Raw genomic sequence first — 22,047 nt, forward strand, 5'->3', positions numbered from 1 at the left:
TAGTAGTAAACTGTATTTCATTAATTATATCTTAAAAGGACACCCAAGATGCGAAACTCTAAAAATATATCTTCAAATATATTTAGAAAGTCTACAAGGTAAAACAGGTCATCCCTTCAAATGGAGAAGACCCCTAGAGACCGAAGAACTCCAGAAATATCACCAACTGAGAACCTCACCAACCACTACCCCATCCACTATTGCTGCCACCTCCATTTCCCGACCATCCACTTCCACCTTCAGGATGACCACCACCAGAACTGTAGTTACTTCTATCTGTTCTTAAACCCGGTGTGAAGGATCTATCTCTGTCTGAATTGGAATTGTATTTCCAACCACCATCTTTGCGGTGGTTTGCACCCCAGCCACCAGAGCAACCTGCAGTTGCAAGACCTCTCATAGGGACTACGGCAGCTACTGACCTTAATGATGGACCAGAATCATGTTGCACATCATCAATATGTCTCTGAAAATATGCTACAAGTCGATCAATGTCCTCAAACATCCGTTTACGAAACTTGAATCCATTGGGATACAGACCGATGTATTCATGATGGGGATTTGTACTTCTTATATAAGACAAAATGAAGGTTCCAGGATGTTCATGAGAAATGCCAAAACAGTAAACAATCCTCATTTGATATTCAGATTTCTCCACTCTTAGAAGATCATCTACTTGAGATTTTGTGCCCTTCTTGAATTTGCGGTAGCTCAGCATAGTCTTCAAATGGCCTACCAATGGATCCACATAGCGATCCATAACCTACAATTAAGATGACAAAACTGGTTAAGTGAATCAAAAGATGCATACAAAGAAATATACGTAACCAATAAAAATTATAGCAACCCCAAACTCATCCTTCCCAAGAAAAAAAACAGCAGGTGCAGTATAAGAGTGAGTAAAAACCTCATCTAAGTCCTCGAAAGTATCATCTCCTATTTTAAGGGTTTTCCCAAGACGGAGCAAGCTTGTAATGTCCTTGTGATCCTTTCCCCCTTCAACTATGTCTTTGTTGGCAAAAACTCCATCAGAAATTTTCAGAGTCAAAGTCAGATAAGATGGCCCTCTAGGACTGGGGCGAACAATAGTTTCGCCTGGTTCCTTGTCTGAGAGGAACTGTAGATTGATAAAGAAAAGCACGGTTACATACCTCAACAATAAATCTAACAAGAAAATAATATGATTTAATATGATAGGCAGACCTGAATTGCATCATCAGCTGTTATATTCTGGAATCGGGGATGCACAATCATTGTTGGCTTGAAATGTTTCTTAGAGAGCTCCTTCTCTTTACCTGCCTTTTCTTTCTCACCATGTAAACGGTTCTCATCCAGTTTATAGTAAGGATCATGACTTTGAGAATTTCTATACTGATCTCTTTTCAGTTCACTTTCTTTGCAAGTTAGATAGACCTAGTATCTATTCTTTTGAACTGATTTAATCTTGCAGGAAAGAATATCACCTTCACGCACCTCTTCAGTCAAGTCAGTCTGCCTACTGTGATCTGAATAATCTTTACTCATAACCCACCCAGTCAACCCAGATTCAAGCACACAAAAGATCCTTTGGGGATGCACCTTGCGAACTGTTGCCTGCACAATTTTTCCTTCAGCAATGGTATCTTTAGTTTCACCAGAAATCATATAGAACCCTTCATCTGAATTTGGTTCTCTGTATGGAGTACGCCAGTCTTGAAAACCATGTAACTAATGGCAACTGCAAGATGAAACTTAGCTTATATAAAGACAACTCTCTTTATTGATGTTTAGAAAATCTCTCACAACTAAACACAAGCTCTAATCTTGCTCATATGATCAACCACAACTTTGGTGATCATATATATAGAACTATGAATTCCTTTTCCTAGTCCTATTACCTTATTACATGTATTTCCTTTTCTTAGAACTAGATGACTTCTAATTCCCTTAGGATTACATCAATTTCCTAATCTTGTCCTAACCAACTTGTTAGTGACTTCTATGTTGAAGTTTAACCAACATTCTCCCCGTTAAGCTTCAAACTTACCCGTGACATATCTTGTACTCCAATCAATTGTCTCATTTCTTCAAACTTGATCCGAGCTAATGCCTTTGTCAATATATCTTCTTTCTGCTCAGTTCCTGGTATGTGTTCAACGTTAATGACCTCCTTCTCGATGCATTCTCGTATGAAATGATACCTTTTGTGAATGTGTTTCGTCTTCCCATGAAACACTGGATTTTTAGTGAGTGCAATTGCAGACTTATTATCAATCTTGATGAGAAATTTTTCAGTTTCTCTTCCTTTGATTTCACCCAACAGTTCTTGAAGCCATATTGATTGTTTAGCTGCTTCTGTTGCGGCCATAAACTCAGCTTCACAGGATGAGAGGGCTACAGTGTCTTGCTTCTGTGAACACCATGTAATAGGTGCTTCTCCTAGATAAAATATATGACCAGTTGTACTTTTTCCATCATCTTGGTCAATATTATGACTGCTGTCACTATACCCAACAATTCCTTTTGATCCTCCTCGACCATACTTCAATCCACAGCTGATTGTTCCTCTTAGATATCTCAATATCTGCTTTATTACATCACCATGAGACTTGCGTGGACTCTGCATATAACGGCTTGCTACTCCCACAGAGAAAGCCAAGTCTGGTCTTGTGTGTAACAAGTATCTAAGGCATCCAACATTTCTTCTATAACTCGTTGAATCAATCTCTGCTTCTTCTTGTGCCTTTGAAACTTTAAGTCCAAACTCCATTGGTATCTTAGTTGGATTACAAGTTTCAAGTCCTGCTTCTTTCAGAATTCTCCTTGCATAAGCTTCTTGTTTAATCTGAATCTCATCTACTCCTTGATGGACTTATATGCCAAGGTAATAAGTGAGTTTTCCGAGGTCTGACATCTCAAACTTTGATGACATTTCTCTCTTGAACTCATTGATCACCTTAAGGGAGTTGCCAGTCAAAAATAGATCATCTACATAGACTGCAATCACAAGAAGCGTTCCCTTTTCTTCTCTTCTGTATACTGATGTTTCTTTAGAGCACTTAACAAATTTGATTTCTCTTAAGATTTGATCTAACTTTGTATTCCAGGCTCGAGGAGCTTGTCTTAGACCATATAGAGCTTTTGATAACTTATAAACCTTATGCTCTTGTCCTTTTACTTCAAAACCTTTTGGTTGTTCAACATACACATCTTCTCGCAATTCACCATGTAAGAATGTTGTCTTAACGTCTAAGTGGTGAATTTCCCATGAGTTTGATGCTGCTTCTGCTATTAAGAGACGAATTGTCTCTAGTCTAGAAACTGGTGCGAAAACTTCATCAAAGTCTATGCATGATTCTTGAAAGTATCCCTTATCTACAAGTCTTGACTTATATTTGTTGACAGTACCATCAGCATTCCGTTTTATTTTGAAGATCCACTTAAGACCAATCACTTTTACCCCACCTGTCTTATCAACTAGAAACCAAGTCTTGTTTCTGTTGATTGAAATAATTTCTTCTCTACATGCTTGTGTCCATTTAGTCGAGACCTTTGCTTCCTGAAAATTCCTTGGTTCATCATTAACAGAAAGTAGCACAATCTCACATTCTTCTGCAGCTTGAAGAACATAATCCTCCAGGTACTTTGGCTTTTGTATCTGTCTTTTTGATTTTCGCAGTGGAATGGGTTGAGTTATTTCATCGATCTCTTCTTCTTCTTCTTCTACTTCTTCGTTATTCTCAGTGTTTTCATTATTCTCTTCTTCTTCTTGATTAACATCATTGTTTCCATTGGTATTGATGATTATGGGTCCTTCTCCTTCATCAATTACTTGACCCCATCTCATGTGAAACATTCCTGGATCCCTACTTGGTCCATCATTAGTTTCTTTCCAGTTCCAGTTTGTTTTTTCATCGAATACCACATCTCGACTCACTATCACTCTTTTCGTTGTTGGATTGAATAATCTGTAAGCTTTGGATCCAGGCTCAATTCCTAGATTCACAAGAGTCTGAGATCGATCATCCAGTTTCTTAAGAGTTGCAGAATCAACTTTTGCGTATGCTTTGCAACCAAACACTCTTAAATGATCTATGTTTGGTTTTCTCTTTCACAAAATTTCATATGGAGTCATGTCTTTCAGAGCTTTCGTAGGTATCCTGTTTATCAGGTATGTGGAGTGTCGTACAACTTCTTCCCATAGATAATTAGGTACATGCATAGCCTTTAAAGAACTTCTTGTCATATCCATTAGAGTCCTGTTTCTCCTCTCCACCACTCCGTTCTGTTGTGGTGTATATGGTGTTGTGAGTTGCCTTTTGATTCCATTTGACTCACAGAACTTGTTGAACTCTAAGGAAGTGAACTCTCCTCCTCTATCAGTTCTAAGCATTTTGACCTCCTCTTTTAACTCTTTTTTTATCAGATTTCTGAAAGCTTTGAATCTGTCAAATGCTTCACTCTTTTCTTTCATAAGAATAGACCACATATATCTTGAGAAGTCATCTATAATAACAAATATGTATTTGTTATTTGCAAGGGTTTTTGGTGTAATAGGACCACATAAATCAGCATGAAGAAGCTCTAATGGCTTTGAGGCTCTGAATGTTGTTGCTTTTGGGAAACCTTGACGAGTTTGTTTCCCAACTAAACATGATTCACAGATTTTTGCTTCATCATTTATCTGTGGTAGTCCTCGAACCATCTTGTTCTGAGACATTTCCTTTAAAGTTCTAAAGCTTATGTGTCCTAACCTTGCGTGCCACTTCCATGTCTGATCTTCCAGTCTCATATTCAGACACAATGACCTTCCAATCATGAGACTTATCTTGTAGAGTCTATTCTGTGAGCGTGAGACTAACTAAAAGTCTTCCACTTGGGTCATGAACTGTTAGATAATCTTGTCGCATTTTAACATCACATCCAACTTCTGTAGCTTGTCCTAAACTTAGAATGTTGCTTTGTAAGTTTTGGATGAAGTAGATGTTTGTGACAAGCTTCTGTTCTCCGTTCTTGCTCTGAAATAGAATTCATCCTTTCCCTTCAATTTCTACAGAAGATCCATCCCCAAACTTCACTTTTCCTTTGATTTTCTCATTGAGTTCAGAAAAGTAGTGTCTCTTACCAGTCATGTGATTGCTGGCTCCATTATCTAAATACCAGATTCCTTCTTCTCCATCCTTTGATTCGTAGTTCTTTGGTATTAGGTTCCCTTCGTTTAAGAATACAACTTCGTGCATGAAAAGGGCTGTATCTGCTTCCCTTGTTTCATTCTTGTTTGTTTCTTCCATCTTTTGTATTCTTTCAGGGCATACATAGGAGAAGTGTCCTGGTTTATCACATCTGTAACAAATAATGTTTGATCTATCCTTCTTTTCTTTCCATTGTTTGTGATCATTATGACTTGTTGTTCTATCTTGTGAGTTAAACCTTCCTCCCCTTCCTCGGCCTCTGTTTCCTCTACCACCTCTTCCACGACCTCTTCCTCTTGTCGCAGAGTTTTGTTGGTAAGAGTTTGTGTACAAGAGTTTTCCTTGATTTTCTCCATTGTTTTCTTCATCAAGGATTCTTTCTTCATATGCTTTCAATCTTCCAATTATATCTTCATAGCTAGTCTTCTTTAAATCTAAGACTTGTTCGAGAGAAGCTATGATATGAATATACTTGGATCTTGGTAAACTATTGAGAAACTTCTTTAACAGTTTATCTTCATCAATGGATTGTCCAAGTGACGCAGCTTTTGAGGCTATCTCTGATAGCTTTCCTGCAAAGCTATCAATAGTATAAGTGTCTTTCATCTTCACTCTTTCAAATTCAGACATTAAGGTTTGCAGACGGGCTTCTTTAACTCGATCAGCTCCGAGATTATGTGCCTTTATTGCATCCCAAATTTTCTTTGAAGTTTCCTGTTCACCAACTTGTAGAACAAGACATTCTGGTATTGCTTGAAAGAATAATCCAATGGCAACATTGTTTTTGTCTGGGTCCAATGTACCAGGATCAATTGTTTCTCAAACTTTGTAGATTTTCATTAGTACCTTCATTCTCATGGCCCATACTGTGTAGTTTGTGGCGTTGAGGATTGGAACTTGTATTGATGGTGGCGTGAACTGTTTTGCACCCACAATGGTGGTTTCGTTTTCCATGGCTCAGAAACAAGCTCTAATACCAATTATTGGCAACTGCAAGATGAAACTTAGCTTATATAAAGACAACTCTCTTTATTGATGTTTAGAAAATCTCTCAAAACTAAACACAAGCTCTAATCTTGCTCATATGATCAACCACAACTTTGGTGATCATATATAGAACTATGAATTCCTTTTCCTAGTCCTATTACCTTATTACATGTCTTTCCTTTTCTTAGAACTAGATGACTTCTAATTCCCTTAGGATTACATCAATTTCCTAATCTTGTCCTAACCAGCTTGTTAGTGACTTCTATGTTGAAGTTTAACCAACAATAACAATTCATTTTTTATATTCTCCAGAGTGTCTAGCTTGTCTAGAGCATCGTGAGACTTGGCATATTGCTCAATTACTAGAGATTTTAGAAGATTTGGCTTCTCTCTAACATGCTCTATCGCCATCTCTTGCACATCTTCATCTGCATAATTAAAATCATGTTCATCATCCTCATCAATCATATCTTTTGCTATCAGCTTTGCGAGTTCATACGACTCCGGGTGAATTCTTGTATCATCCAACAAATCAAAAATATGGTGGCTGTTAGTAGCTAACCCGCTTCGAACCACACGTACAAAACCAGCCGCATTGTGGAACACTTTTTTCTTAAGAAGAGATGCAAGTTCCTTACGACTGGTGATCACTCCATGTCTTACTAATTCCCTCTGCAGCGAAGCTGCTTTTCTGGGTCCAAGACCAGACACAAACTGTAAAGGAGAAAACAGCCACTCATGACTTGCAGCCATATTTATGTCAATGCCAACTTGATTCATGACATCCACCATCACTTGCTCGACCATATCGTATTTCTCAGCTGGGGTGAGAAAACAATCCAAGGGATCGAGCTTCCAAGATAGTATCTCCTTCCCTGGTCCACATAGTGTTGCAATCATTGTCAAAGGATTCTGAAGGTAGCGACCAAGCGCAACAGCACGCCTGACGATCCCTGGCTGGCTTGGTAGCTGGTCAAATGAAATTCGTGAATTCTCATAAAGGCAAGGCAGGGATTCATCCCCATAAACCACATTTAGCTCCTCCATCTCTTGACCAATTTCTCTAGGATATTCCTCAAACATCTTAAAAATGATCTCAAAAATATCTTCCTTCAGCTTTGCACAAGACAATGTAACAGCTCCTAGAACCACAACATGCGGCTGGTGGTCAGTTATGAACTTAAGAACACGTTGTTGATCATTTTTCTTCCTCCGCTGGGCATTAATACTTTGAGATCGAATGCTGAGTGAACCTGCATATAACACATCCAGTACCTCACCAGATGAATCCAACATCACAAAAGTGGTTGCTGGCTTCCCAGGGCCCCAACAACAAGCCAAAACCTTCGGGGCTGCATCATCATCTGAGCGGACATCAGCTTCCTTCCGTTGATAAGGCGCCACAGACACCTTATCCCACAAGTGCTTCCCGTACTTCATAAGGACCCAGCTCCTTGCCCTAACGGATAATACAGTTCGAGCTTCCTTTTCCATCAGAGGAAGCGTTTGCTTAAACATGTCATCCCATATCATTTTGCGTTGTTCATTCCAAAGTTTAGCTGTTTTACTAACACCTTCACTGAGATAATTTTCACTGCATTCGACTTGGAACTTGTTCAGATCTACTTCGGGTAATTTTAGAGTGACTTGAATAAGTTTCTTTTCTTCAGCCTCTTGGATAAGAAGCCATTGTGCATCTTGGAATTTTGTCAGTGGTTTTTGACTAAGCCACTTAATGTCCGCAAACTGACGAAAAGAATCAATAGCCACATTTCCATCAGCGGTAGGACATGTTGAGATGATGGCTTTCTCCATAAAGATATTGCGCACATGTTTCCTTACACGCGGTTCACAGCTGAGCTCCACGGCTGCCATGTGCCTAGCCCCTTTGAGCACAGCCTGAGGATCCTCAAACATTGCACAAGCAAAATTCGAAGCCACTTCCTCTGGAGTTTCCTTAGCATCCTCCAACTCATCCTGTCACATCTTTTCTAGAGTAAGATGCAAACCAAAAAGCTCAGAGCTGCTACAAATTTTGCTTGCTACTTCCCATAAGCCAGCCTTACTGCAGATACTATAATATGTCTTCCTTTTTGGCCGTCTAAATTTTCCTTCTTGTGCTTTAACTTCACCAGGAGGGAAATGCAAGTTAAACTTGACGTCGACATCATCAACCTCTTGCTCTGACTCTGCGCTCTTAAGAGATTCCACAATCGATTGGTAAAGCTTTTGATTCAGGCTTAGTCTTGTTTCGTGAGAAATCTCTTTTGAATTTTCATTATAATGCTTAAAGTAGTAAACCTGAAGAGCTTTCTTCCGTTTCTGAAGAAGCAACCACTTCCTGTCCAAATCCTTGATGTCCCACAGCACCTTATGCCACTTTATTTTGCGTATGTGTTTTCCCTCTTCTGCACTACCAACGGTTACATGTTTCTCTAGTTCTTTCAGCAATGTAGAACAGGACTCCTTGCGGTTCATGGAAATGAAGGGAATGTCGTATTTCTGCACATGCATCAGTTCCAACAGCTTTACTACATCCTCCTTAGCTTTTTGCAACTTTTTTGTTTGCTCCTTGTCAATCGATTCCCCAAAACTCGTGTCCCCAAACAAAGATTCCACTTTAGCATTAAGCTGGTTAATTATCCATGTGCTCTCTTCTTCTATAAGCATTTGCTCAGTCGGAGCATATCCAGTGCTTTCTTCAGATATCTGCATCCTCTCGGGCACATCAACGTCTCGTATCCTTTCATCCTTTTCAGTCATATACTTCTCTGCGAGAATACAAGGTTCAAAATCATCTTCAATTGTCTTTTCGCTCAATGCTTGCTTATGTCCACTACTAATTTCCAATCTTTTCTCTAAAAGTTCGTCAACATCACCAAATATAGCATGCGCTTCTTGCATTGCACTAGATGAAATTCCATGTGCTTGTCTCCCTTTCTTTTTATTTCTCTTTTTCCTTTTATCTTCAATAAAATCACCATCCGGATCCTTTTATCTCACGAGAATACAGGAGTTATGTTGGAGATAATTCTCCTTATTCCAAATAAGATAATGAAGATAATATATATTTTATTACACCCCCTTAGTCTGAGCGGGAGAAGAGCAAACGCTAAGACTAGACCGAAAACGAACAAATAGCTGACGAGGAAGACCCTTGGTGAAGATGTCAGCATAATGGTTTTCAGAGGGGACGTGAAGAACATGGATGTCACCAATACGAACGCGTTCACGTACAAAGTGTATATCAATTTCCACATGCTTGGTGCGCTGATGCTGAACAGGGTCTCCAGACATATAAATTGCACTCACATTATCACAATATACGATAGTAGCACGTTGTAGAGGAAGATGAAGCTCTAAAAGGAGGTTGCGAAGCCATGTAGTTTCAGCGACATCATTTGCTACCCCCCGATATTCAGCTTCAGCACTGGAACGAGAAATTGTAGCCTGACGTTTGGATGACCAGGAGACGAGGTTGTCACCAAGAAAGACACAGTAACTCGAAGTAGAACGGCGAGAATCAGGACATCCCGCCCAATCAACATCAGAGTATGCTGTTAAACCAGAAGTAGTGGAGAGCGAGATAAACAAACCGTGATGAATTGTGCCCTGAAGGTAGCGAATAATCCTCTTGAGGGCCTGCATGTGAGGCTCTCGAGGGTCATGCATGAATAAGCATACCTGTTGAACTGCGTATGAGATGTCCGGCCTGGTGAATGTGAGATACTGTAAAGCTCCAGCTAGGCTTCTGTATATAGTAGGATCCTTAATCGCAGGACCTGAAGTAGCACTGAGCTTGGAGTTGGTGTCGACCGGAGTAGCATTGTGTCATGGAGGCACGAGCAATGATGTCTTGAGCATATAAAGACTGTGACAAATATAACCCTGAAGATGATCGAATGGCAGTAATACCCAGAAAATGATGCAGTGGTCTAAGGTCAGACATGGCAAATTTCCGTTTCATCAAATCAATGAAGCGGTGTAGGATGATATTGTTAGAGGCAGTCAAAACAATATCATCAACATATAACAGTAAATATGCCGTATCTGAACCGGATTGATAAACAAAGAGAGATGGGTCACACACACTACCACGAAAACCACAACTAGTAATAAACTTGGCAAACCACGCCCGAGGAGCCTACTTGAGACCATATTGGGATCTTCGTAGTCGACATACGTAATCAGGGTGATCAGGGTCAACAAATCCCGGAGGCTGATGCATATAAACTGTCTCGGTCAGATCACCATGGAGAAAAGCATTCTTGACATCCAGCTGATGAATTAGCCAAGAACGCGAAGTAGCAATAGTAAGAACAATACGAATAGTAACAGGTTTTACAACCGGACTAAACGTTTCAAAACAATCAACCCCAACCTGCTGAGATTTACCATTAGCAACAAGACGAGCCTTGTGTCGCTGCAAAGAACCTTCGGCATTAAATTTGTGGCGAAAAAGCCACATGGAACGAATAACATGAGCATCACGTAGTCTTGGTACAAGCTCCCACGTATTAGTTTTCAACATAGCATTGTACTCATTTTTCATGGCGGCATTCCAATTTATATCCCTAAGAGCATATAAGTGAGAGCGAGGAATTGGGGAGATATGGCGCAAAGTTTAGACATGAAGATTGAATCGGTGGATTGGTTTGTAAATGCCACGGGAAGCTCTAGTTACTGAGCGAGAAGTGGTGGGAGGTGTGGATATAGTATTGGGTGTAGGGACGGTAGTGGGTGGGTTTGCAGTAACAGTGGAGGGGGCAGGTTGTGGTGTCAGGGGGACAGTAGGAGGTGGAGTTCTGTCTGCAGCTGATGAGACAGAAAAGTGAGGAAGAAATGTGGAACTGGTCCGGGGTGGGGATAGATGGGGAAGTGGAACAGTCGCTCTAGAAGGAGGTGGCTGGACTGACGTAGGAGAGGACAGATGGGGGGTAGTTGGTTGACGTGAGGAGGGAAGTTGAACAGAGTATGTAGCTGACGCAGAGTGGGACAGAAGTTGAGAACGACGTGGAGGAGGAGTGTATGCTGCCAGACGTGGGCCAGCAAGGATGTGTGACTGACGCAGAGAAGGGAAGGTGAAAGTTCGTGGGGTAGGTGACGCAGAGTTGGACAGATGTGGTGAATGATGTACATGAGTTTGTTGGGGGGTCTGAATTGTTGTTTCAGAAGATAATCTGGACCGACGGTGAGGAGGAGTGTACGGTCCAGTGGAAGTGAAAGTTGGTTGTTGTGCGGGAGTCACAGTAGATGAGTAAGATAGATTATAAGAAGGATGAATAAGATGGGAAGGGGGAGACTCGTCATTAGGAGAAGCATTTGGATGGAGATTTGTGAAGGGAAAAACTTTTTCATCAAAAGTTACATGACGAGAAATAATTATTTTGTTTGTGGTAAGATCAAGGCAGCGGTACCCACGGTGGTTGGGAGAAAAACCAAGAAAAACACATTTAGTGGAACGGGGGGCAAGTTTGTGAGGAGTTGTGGATGAGAGATTGTGATAACAAAGACAACCAAAAGTACGGAGATGGTCATACGTTGGTTGTCGTTGATAAAGAATAGACACTGGAGAGTGAAAATTAAGGACTTTGATGGGTAGAAGATTATGTAAATAAACTGCCATAAGAAAAGAGTAGACCCAATATTTGGGGGGAACGGTAGCGTGAGACATAATACTACGGGTAATATCATTGACACGTCGTATCATGCGTTCGGCCTTGTCATTTTGGGATGAAGTTTGGGGGCAAGAGAAACGAAAAACAAGACCATTGTCACGAGCAAAGCTATGAAAGGAATAGTTGTCAAATTCACGGCCCATGTCACATTGAAAATATTTTATTTTGCGTTCAAATTGAGTTTGAACGAAAGAACGAAATTCCAAAAATTTGCTATAAACTTGGGACTTGAATTTCAAAGGGTAGACCCATAGGTAGTTGGTAAAATCATCAAGCAATATAAGGTAATATCGAAAACCGGTATCGACATGTAATGGAGAGGTCCATAAATCGTTATGTATGATATCAAAAGGTGCAAAAGTGATGGAATTAGATTCATAAAATGGCAATCTCACATGTTTACTAACTTGACATGAGTGACAAAGTTGAGAAGAATTATTCTTATTACAATGAATAAAATTATTTTTGCGTAAGACATCTAAAATGGCCTTGCCAGGGTGGCCAAGGCGACTGTGCCAAATATCTGGCGAGAAAACAGCAAGGAAAATGGGTGAAGACTGGGATGATTTTGTAGGTGGCATGACAGAGTTGGTGATAGGGTAGAGCTCCCCGGAACTATCACATCGAAGGATAATCTTCCTCGAACTCAGATCCTTCACAGAAAAGCCAGAAGGATCAAACTCAACAGAAACACGATTATCAGTAGTGAACTTACGAACAAAAATTAAGTTTTTAATGATATCGGGAACAACGAGAGTATATTTGAGTTGAAGGGTGCAAGAAGGAAGAGTTATAAGCTTGGTACCACTAGCCGTAACTGGAATACTATTGCCATTGCCAACTAAGATGGACCGTACATTACTAGAATTGAAAACGGTATGTAAAGTACCTGAATCAGCGGTAAGATGCGAAGTAGCACCGGTGTCCATGTAAAAAGCATCATCAGGTTATTGGAGATGCATGGAGCTATATGCCTCAGCAATGTCCGCTGGTTGCAATAATTCAGTTGTAGGAGTGAGGTATGCCTGTCCATGGCCACTTCCAGGAGAAATACCACGTTTGCTGTTGCGAGAATTGTTGTTGGGTGGTCTGCGGTTATGCTCAAATGGTTGCCACTTGCCAGGGAGACTGGGTAGGATAGGGGCAGGGTGGGACGGCCCAATAAGGTGGCCAGTACGGTGGGTATCTAGGCACAGAGGGACGCAGTCCAGTTGGGGTTGGCAACAGTGGTGGGCTTGCAGTAGAGGACGTAGTTGGGCTCGGTCCAGTACGTCTGTCTCCAGAATGGGATTTTTGACCGCGTTTGTGAGAGTGTTGATGAGAACGGGATATGTTCGTTGGAGGAGAAGTAGTAGCTAGGGCAGTTGGAGATGCGGCGATTGAAAGCTGTGTTCGACGGATCTCTTCAGTGCGGAGTTGAGATCTTGCAGCATCAAAGGTAGGCATGGACTGCTGTATAAACGAGGCTACGGTGTTGTATTCCTCCGGAAGACCATTAACCAATTGAATAACAAGCCGTTTGTCGTTCATTGGAAAATCAAGATCACTCAAGCGATCGGACAGTGATTTTAGTTTGTCACAATAATCATCAACACTAGCACAATCAGAAAATTTGAGATTGACAAACTTACTTTCGAGATGTGCAGCACGGCTGCCTTTGTTGTCTTGAAAGAGAGTCTTAAGGTGATCCCAAAGTTTCTTTGCAGTTTTTCCTTTCTTGAGTACGGTAAGCAGCAAATTCGTACGGTAAGCAGCAAATTCTTGGCCATGGTTGCGAACATCCAATGACGACAGAGAGCATCTAATTGTTTTTCGATGACGGCATCAATATCCGCAGGTTTTGTTGAACCATCAATGAGAAAAAGCAATCCGTGTGCTTGGAGATGGAGCTCAAAAGAAAAACCCAAGATGAATATTCATCTTGTTTGATATCAAGGATAATAGATATTAGGTTTTTGATGTTTGTGACAGCAAAACCGGGTGAAGAGATTTCTTTTCTTCTGCCATTGTTTAAAGTTTTTAGAAGAGGAATCAATGGATGGCTGATACCATCTTGGATTCGATGATAATGTCCTTGAAGAATAATGTTCTCCAAGAATATTATTTATATAAAATACATAATATCTCATGAGAATACACCAAAAATATTATTTATATAAAATACATAATATCTCGTGAGAATACACGAGTTATGTTGGAAATAATTCTCCTTATTACAAATAAGGTAATGAAGATAATATATATTCTATTACTCATAACTATCCTCAATGTTGTCCTCATCGCCTATTCCCCTTATACCAGTATGCTCGTCCACATCATCATTATCCCTCCCAGCTTTCTTCAACCTCTTAAATTTTCTACTCCGCTGAAAGTTTGGGTCGTTTTCCGCCAGCAATTCCAAATCATCCTCATCTAATTCATAGGTTTTCTCAGCTTCCCCTTTTCTCCTTTTCTTCTTCTTCTTCCGTTTTTCCTCCTCATCACTACTAGCCCTATTCTGTTCTTCTTCATCATCAACATCGTCTACAACAAAACCATCATTCTCAAACTCATCTTGCCCTTCTTCTTCATCCTCTTCCACATCTTCGTCTTCATCTTCATCCCCACGACCGTCTTCAACCGCATCTACATCAAAAATTCCTCTCTCATAATCCTCTTCGTTGTCTTCAATTTCAACACAAAAGGCAAAACAAGAAAAGAAATCAACCACGAGGATAAATCAAATTAAAACTAAGAGCATCAAACTTGAAAACCAAGAGAGAAGAAAGCCAACAAAAATCTCAAGAAATTACCATCATCATCTGTAACAAGCTTTCCTCCTGCCATCTTTCGAAGTCGAACTCAAAGGAAAAGAAATTGGTGGCTGAAACCCTAAAAAAACCCTATACTGAGACTAACTACGCGAAGAGAACAAGAGCGGAAAAAAAATCAGTTACAACAGAGAAGTGGAAGGTGGCATCCCGTTTTGTATTGCTATTAGGGCCCACTGAAAGTGGTTGTAGTTTAACCGACAACGATTTTTTTCCTTTTGCTAGTAAAAGGCACCTGCGTTGCACGTGTTATCCCATGAACTAAAGATGCCACGTTCCCCGCTATATAAACGCAATAAATTGTAAGGTAATCATGATGAATGAATAAAATGCTCATAAGAATCCTCTAGGAATTGATCCCTAGTTCCCCATCGTTAGTTAGAAAAAATAGCATCAGCAGTCTTCCGAGGACTGCAAGACGAATCAAGCAATAAGATCATTAGGGAAGACAAACCCATCTGAAAGGAACGCAGGACACAGAAATTTCAAAAAATGGCTAGAATGCAACCTAAAAAATCTCTAATCTGTATATTTGAAATCAACAATAATAAACTCAGTTGTTCACTTGTATAAGAAGTGGTGGCATAGAATCATTTTTACGAGGCATAATACAGCTACCCTTTTCATCAAAATGTCCCGATATATGTTGTGAAAGAACCGTGAACACAGTCTGCGCACTGTTATAAGGCATATTTGAATCTAAATATTCACCCGTATACATAATTTCCAGTGTCTTCTCACATTGTACCTCTCTGTCTTCATTCACTAAAATTAAACCATAGTTGCGCATCAGTATAAGTGGAAATGCACAGTGGATGCTGTAGTATGAATTGTTGTCACGATAGTAATCCAGACCATAGCCCTCAGTTTAACATCGATTCATTGAGTTTACTGAATTACTCAAAAGTGGTGGTGCTGATCAATGGGTATGGGAAAAACTGCGAGGCAAGGATAACTATATCGTTCGATACAACTACGCAAGTACCCATGTTAGGCTTAATAATTCTGTTGATCTTCTAGTTAATCAAAATTATCTAAAGGATTTTAAGCTTTTGAAATTCCACCCAATACTAAGAATATTAGTTTATAACTTTATACACATACGTCCTTAAATAGTTTTGTGGAAGACAGAAATGATATTTGGGAAGTGAAATTTACTTTTAAAGTTGAAGCTAAATAAGAAACTATCATACTAACCTCAACTTATTTGGTTAGACATTCACTCATAGCCGTTGCAGGTGTTCTTAGGAGGATGGAAGGTAGTTTGATTTTAACTGATATATTCTGCAAAGAAAAAACAGAATTAAAACATCAATGTTTATAGCTACTGAGTCCACGTTAAATTATTAAGGAAAAATTACTTGATGTGACCTGGATTTTTCGGCTGATTGAAGATACACAATAGTGTCAGTTATCATATACTCGCTAGTGGTGTCAGTGTATGCTAACTTCTGCTTGTGAGTAGCCATAAACTTAATTCAACCAAGGTGTAATACAACTGGTGCAAGAGTTCCAAGGCTCATCAAAGTCACGCATCCTTCTTCATCCTTAAGCTGTTAAAAGACGCTAAATGGACCTCTCCGTCTTCATCTCACACTATGGTTCTTAAGAAAACTAAATGGATCTCTCCGTGTTCATCTCAGGCACTAAATTGCTGCTGTAAGTAGTAGTTCTAAGCGGCAATATCCAATAAAACTAATTAACAACTTCCAAAAAGAAAATAATCCAAGAACCGATATATACACACGTAGCAGTTCCTGTCTGAGCAAAACAATATCACCAATGTTTCCAATAAGAGTAGTACCACTTTCATTTCTCCCATAATTTGTTTGTACTCCCAACTTATACATTCTTAAGAAAAATGAAAATGCACATTCACAGAAAAAGAGGTCTTTATGCCATCACTTTTAAGTTTTTCGATTCCTTACCATCATTCGCCGAATTAATTCCTGGCAACGCTTAAGAACTACTATTCACAGTAGCAATCAACATCAGCAACTCAAAACAATCAACAACAATTTCTCAAATAACTAAAATCCCAGTCCATCTTCAAATATTTATCCTGCTGCTGCGTTTCAACAGACCACAAACTTATAAGAAAATAACAAAACGAAAAACCAGAGAAACAAAATAAGTAAATTCATCTCCATGGTTCGAAGTAACACCAAGTCAGCCCTTAACACAAGTAAATTCATCTCCTTAGATTGCCATGAAGAATGGATTTATAGAAGCCCTATTACATGACAAGCTTCAGGTAAATGCTTTATTGCCTTGTAGTCCACTAACTACCAGCAATTGCTTGTTTCACTGCCTATTGTTACTCATGAAACAGAAAATACTTTCGTGTATCGAATGAAAATCCTTTCAGTAACCCCTTCTGTAACTTTTAAAGCATTACCAGAAAATTGCATGGTCAAGTTCTTTTACATAACAACAATTGTTTGAAAGTTTGAACTCAAATGTTATGTGGTGTTTCCTACCAATCTCATTAGGCAAATATACTTCCTAAGTTCCTAAGTTGATCCATTCTAGTTCATTACAACACACTGTTAATGTATGCGTTATGCCATAATAAGCAATCAGAGTACATATAAGATACAAATTAGATAATTCACCTGCAAAAAGAGGTGACTTGACTACAAAAGTTTCGCATGCTTTCACCACTAAACCAATTTTCATCCATCTGCAACACATAGGAAGGATATTCGCTCATCAATGCTAAATTTGTCTGGAGCATATCGCATGAACAAATCCATAAAGTAGAGAACAAAACATCCACAATCATCTTTATTCCTTTGTTGTGGTACCTGGGGGAATTGAATCCAAATGGACGTATGAGAACTCAAGACAAATGATCTATATCTTTTCAAAAAAGAAAAGAAGGTAGACTAGATTTACCTTCGGCACCAACAGAGGAATTTTTCCCAATTGCCTTTTTGTGATCCAGTTTGCATTCAACTTTATAAATGTCCAATATAAACCTGGAAATACAAGAATATATAAGCTGTGTTATATAACTCAAGCATAGAACTACAACAAACAGAAAAATTAACCAAGTAAGAGAGACATACTTCTTATATCAGGTTCAAACCGCCTTGGATCTGCTATTTCAAGGGAATCCAGTAGCAGCATGCATGGTTTTGTAGTTCTAGATTCCATACTTTCTCCGAAGTGGCATAAGATCAGAAGACTCCAGTGATTTTTTTAAATTATTGACATTTCATATAAACTTTACAACAGATCTGGTCAATGAGCAAAAGATTCTGCTTAATTTAGTAGTAAGCATACCAGCATACAAGGGGAACCAAAACATATATTTTTGAAAAAACATGTCTGCCCTTAACCCAAGTTAACACCTTTGCCTTAGGTAACCCTTTCCTATACAAGGAAAAGCACAAGCAATCAAGATATGCGAAAGAGTTCTTTGTTTCTGCCGAGAAGGAGCTCCATAACATATCCCTATACGAAAGAACATCCTCAGTATCATCAAACCAAAAATATGTTAAATGACACTAGGTTAGTGAACCCACTCGAAGTAGAACTGAAAGTTGTTCGAGTCAAGCTGATCTTCCTTGCGGACTGGAATCTTGCTGTTAATTATCCTCTTTGATGGCTGACATAGAGGAAACGTTTTTGAATTCTGATCTTGCTTGCAGATTGGAATCTTCTGATTATCTTTTTTGATGGTTGATGTCGAGGAGAGTTACTTGAATAGATTTTCCTAAGTCGCATCTTTGATCGCTTTCGTCGAGGTATGGTACCAATTATACATAGGGGTGACGGTCTGTCAAAGCTCTCTATTAATTCCAAGGATGTTGGCATGGTTATAGTCTTTGGAGCCTCCTCGGAACAATCTGTACAACAAGGTTGTTTTAAATTCTGAGCACTATAAACATCTAATGAGAAAAAACGCATCTCAAAAGAACCTAATGCAACTTGAGTTATAGAATGAGCCTCAGTAAAAATGATGCTTAGGGTGTAAGAGAGAATGAGCCTCGGTTAGATTGATGCTTAAGGTGTAGGAGAACTAGAATGCAATCAGCTCCTTCCATTCGTAATACGTCGGGCATGACTCTTATCTTTCTCTCAATTTATAGTATTTTGAAAACGAAACTGAGACAATAGAAGCAATGTGAAAGTTTTTAGGGGCTGAAGGAAGTTTGATGTTAGTGGTGAAAGTCCTACAATGCTTCCGAAAATCACAATTAAACAACTTCAGTAGACAAAAACCCCATTTGGGGATATCAAAATGTATAATCAACGCTTACATTTCAAATAGTTGTTTATGTTGAAACAAAATACTTAATAACCCCAGATTTGCAAGCAAGAAGAGAATCAATGAATTGGAGGATTACCTGAACTTTGAGAACCAACATCTATATGAATGTGAGTTATTTCTTTGTTCTTCTTCTTTCCCATGGTAAGAAACAGATCAATGTAGTAGTCGTGGTAGTGATAGTGAACCTAGATGCATATTGGTTGTGTACTGAATATCCTTCAGACTCTTTCTCTCTCTGGTCAGTATGATGGAGTAAAGAGACCATTCACTCTTTGGCGTGTTTGTACTCTGCTGACTTGGTTTGACTAGCCTGAGTTACATGTTCTATTTTCCGGATCGACCATCTTCCAATAAAACTTGCTTTCAGGGCACTTCCTATGGGATGTGAAGAATCTTAGATTTGTGCATTTTGCCTCCACAAAGGGATGGTCAAACATGAAAAATGAATGGTCAAATCAAGAAATTTGATGATTTGTACACCGAGATGTAACATTTGTTACCTCATAAATATTGGGACGCGAGATTGAGATTGTCGCGCTACGGTATTTGCGTCGCTAAGTGGCTAATCTTTTAGATCCAATATTTCTCTTTAAATTTCCTAAATAGTTGTCATTACCATTTCAAATTACACTTTTTCTAATAATCTCTAAAAAGAAATTCCAATGCAGATTTTCCTCCAAAAATGATAACATGTTTGTTGTAAAGATCATCTCAAGCTTCCGGTAGAATTTATGGTCCAATATATCCAACGTGGAAGATGAAAGAAAATATTAGAAATTATGTATATATTACACTTAATTTTATCAATGGTTCACAACAACATGGTGCAACTTTTTGGCAAAATTCTTTTTGAATTTTGTTTAAGATACAGGGAATGTAATCATCGTGATAGAGATGGATTGTCTCGTCGTTTTCATATTATCAACAAAAAAGTTGGTGAACATGCAGATGCGGGTATGCAAATGAACTTAAATTAATATAGAAAACTTAAGACAAGGTTGTTATCAAGATTATAAAAAGTACTGAGACTCAGGATTCCACCATTAACCAATTGAGTGGTTCAATTGATATGATTTTTAATTTGTTGTCGTAGTAAATAGGATTCGAATTCTAAGACTTGTCAAGATTAAATTTAAAGGTTTAATGAAAATAATAAAGTGAGGGTTACTGGGACTAGGATTCCACCGAATTCATATCATAAGGCTCAATTATTCATTCTCAACAATTATTTCTAAATAAATAAATAAAACATCGACTCTTGTTTTGCCAAAGTAGATCCTCAAAACATTAGTTATAAATCGTAAGCATGGGACATCAAACATTTAAGCAAGCATGACCCATCTAATAAAATAATAACTAATTAATTCGAGTCATAAATCAATTCAAAATAAGTGCAAAAGTCATATAGAAAATAATATAAATTCACCCATGTGTGAAGTTCGGCTTCCTCCGTCGACCCAGTGTTGGGGTTTAGCTTCTCATGATAAAAACACACTCAAAAAGATAATTCATTGCTCAAATGGTGTTTTTATTATAGAAAACTAATAGTACAATGAAACTGCAACGCTGTATTGGCGTTACAGAAGTCACCGTTACAAGAGATGTTTCAAATTCAAAACAAGTGTGCCAAACTGACTGTTACGAGTACTGTTTATAAACGACAGTTCTCTGCGACAGTCAGTAGGCGTCAAATGTTCTTTTTTTTTTCTTCTCTACAGCAGCAGAGAAATCTGCTCTGCAACCTTCTGTTCTTCTCCCCAACTCTCGATATCCTTCTATGAGTCCACAACGCTCCTTATATACTCAACAGTTCCTCCAAATATCGATAATAACTAAAAAATCTTCTGCATTCACTCTCTGCAATTTTCCGAAATATTATTCCCTTTTTATTTTCTTCTCTCCATTCTCACGCGCCGGATGTAGCTGAAATCTATCGAAACACGTCGTGTACACGTTTAGTTAGAGAAATACTCGGTCTTTCCACACTCCAACCTTCCAAAAATACAGCAGATAGATCCCAAGATTTTTTTTCTTCCCTTTTCTAAAACAAACACCAAGATGACAGAGTTTTTCTTCTCCAAAACACGTAAACATCGTGTGTACATGGTAAGTAAAAGAATACTTGTCCGAATCCCTTGAAAATATCCAACCAAATCTTCCAAAATTACTCGCAGAAACCCGTGAATATTTCCTTTTCAAACCGTGCTGTGTTGTGTAGAAAATCCACGTGTTCAACCCGTTTTGTCGAAACTAAGCCCATTACCAAGCCTGTCTTGGTCAAACAGGTAGGTACCAACTGATTCCCATGAAACTCTCTAATTGAATCTCGTGAAAAATCAACGCAGGTGAAAGATATATTTTCCCGCTAAAAACCAGTGTTTGAACGATGAAGAAAGGCTGCCCTGTTTTTGCTTCCACACGATTTTCCAGCCAAATCCAGCTGATTCTGAAGACCATACCACTCATGTTAGTCTGATTCAAGTCATCCCTAGCAGTTTCAGCCATTGAATCTCCTTGAAACACACCCAAACGATGAACCCTAATTCTGTTCTTCTCTTGCCAAAGATTCCCGCCATTTTTCAAATTCAAAAAGGTTGAAGATGACTCCCCTTATCCAATCCAGGAGTGCGAAAAGCAATTAGGGTGCCCCTTAGTAATTGGTCGCCCCTTAGCCAAAATTGGAGTCCGCTTAGCAGATTCCTTCGGGGTGCCCTTAGCAGTTTTTCGAGCCGATTATTCCAAAAACGTTTATTTCCTAAAAATACCTTCAAACAAGTTTATTAGTGATAAAATGAGTCCTAGCTAATGTATTCATGGGTGAAAATGCGTCGCACTTTCGTGCTTATCATCAATCTATTCAACATGCAATTCTTTACGTTTAAAGTGATTTTAATATGTTGCAAAAATATATTTTCAAAGTAACAATTATGAATTGAAAGTATAGAACATCAAAAACCCTAGGCTAAGCATGCTCTATCAAAAGAAATCACAACTGCTCAAGGAAAATAATCATAAAAGCAATTGCAAAAATTATTAAAATAGAAATATACCACATTTCTTGGAACAATGGCTTCCTCTTTCACCTCAGCTAAGGGGTTTAGCTCCTCATATTAAGCATTTGC

General features: G+C 38.9%; 1 pseudogene; it reads right to left on the minus strand.

Moving 5' to 3' along the window:
* Positions 1-14,662, minus strand: LOC113295100 (annotated as a pseudogene).
* Between the last annotated feature and the right edge of the window lie 7,385 nt (positions 14,663-22,047).

This window comes from Papaver somniferum, chromosome 7 (assembly GCF_003573695.1).
Source record: "Papaver somniferum cultivar HN1 chromosome 7, ASM357369v1, whole genome shotgun sequence".
In the NCBI taxonomy this organism is placed as follows: Eukaryota; Viridiplantae; Streptophyta; class Magnoliopsida; order Ranunculales; family Papaveraceae; genus Papaver; species Papaver somniferum.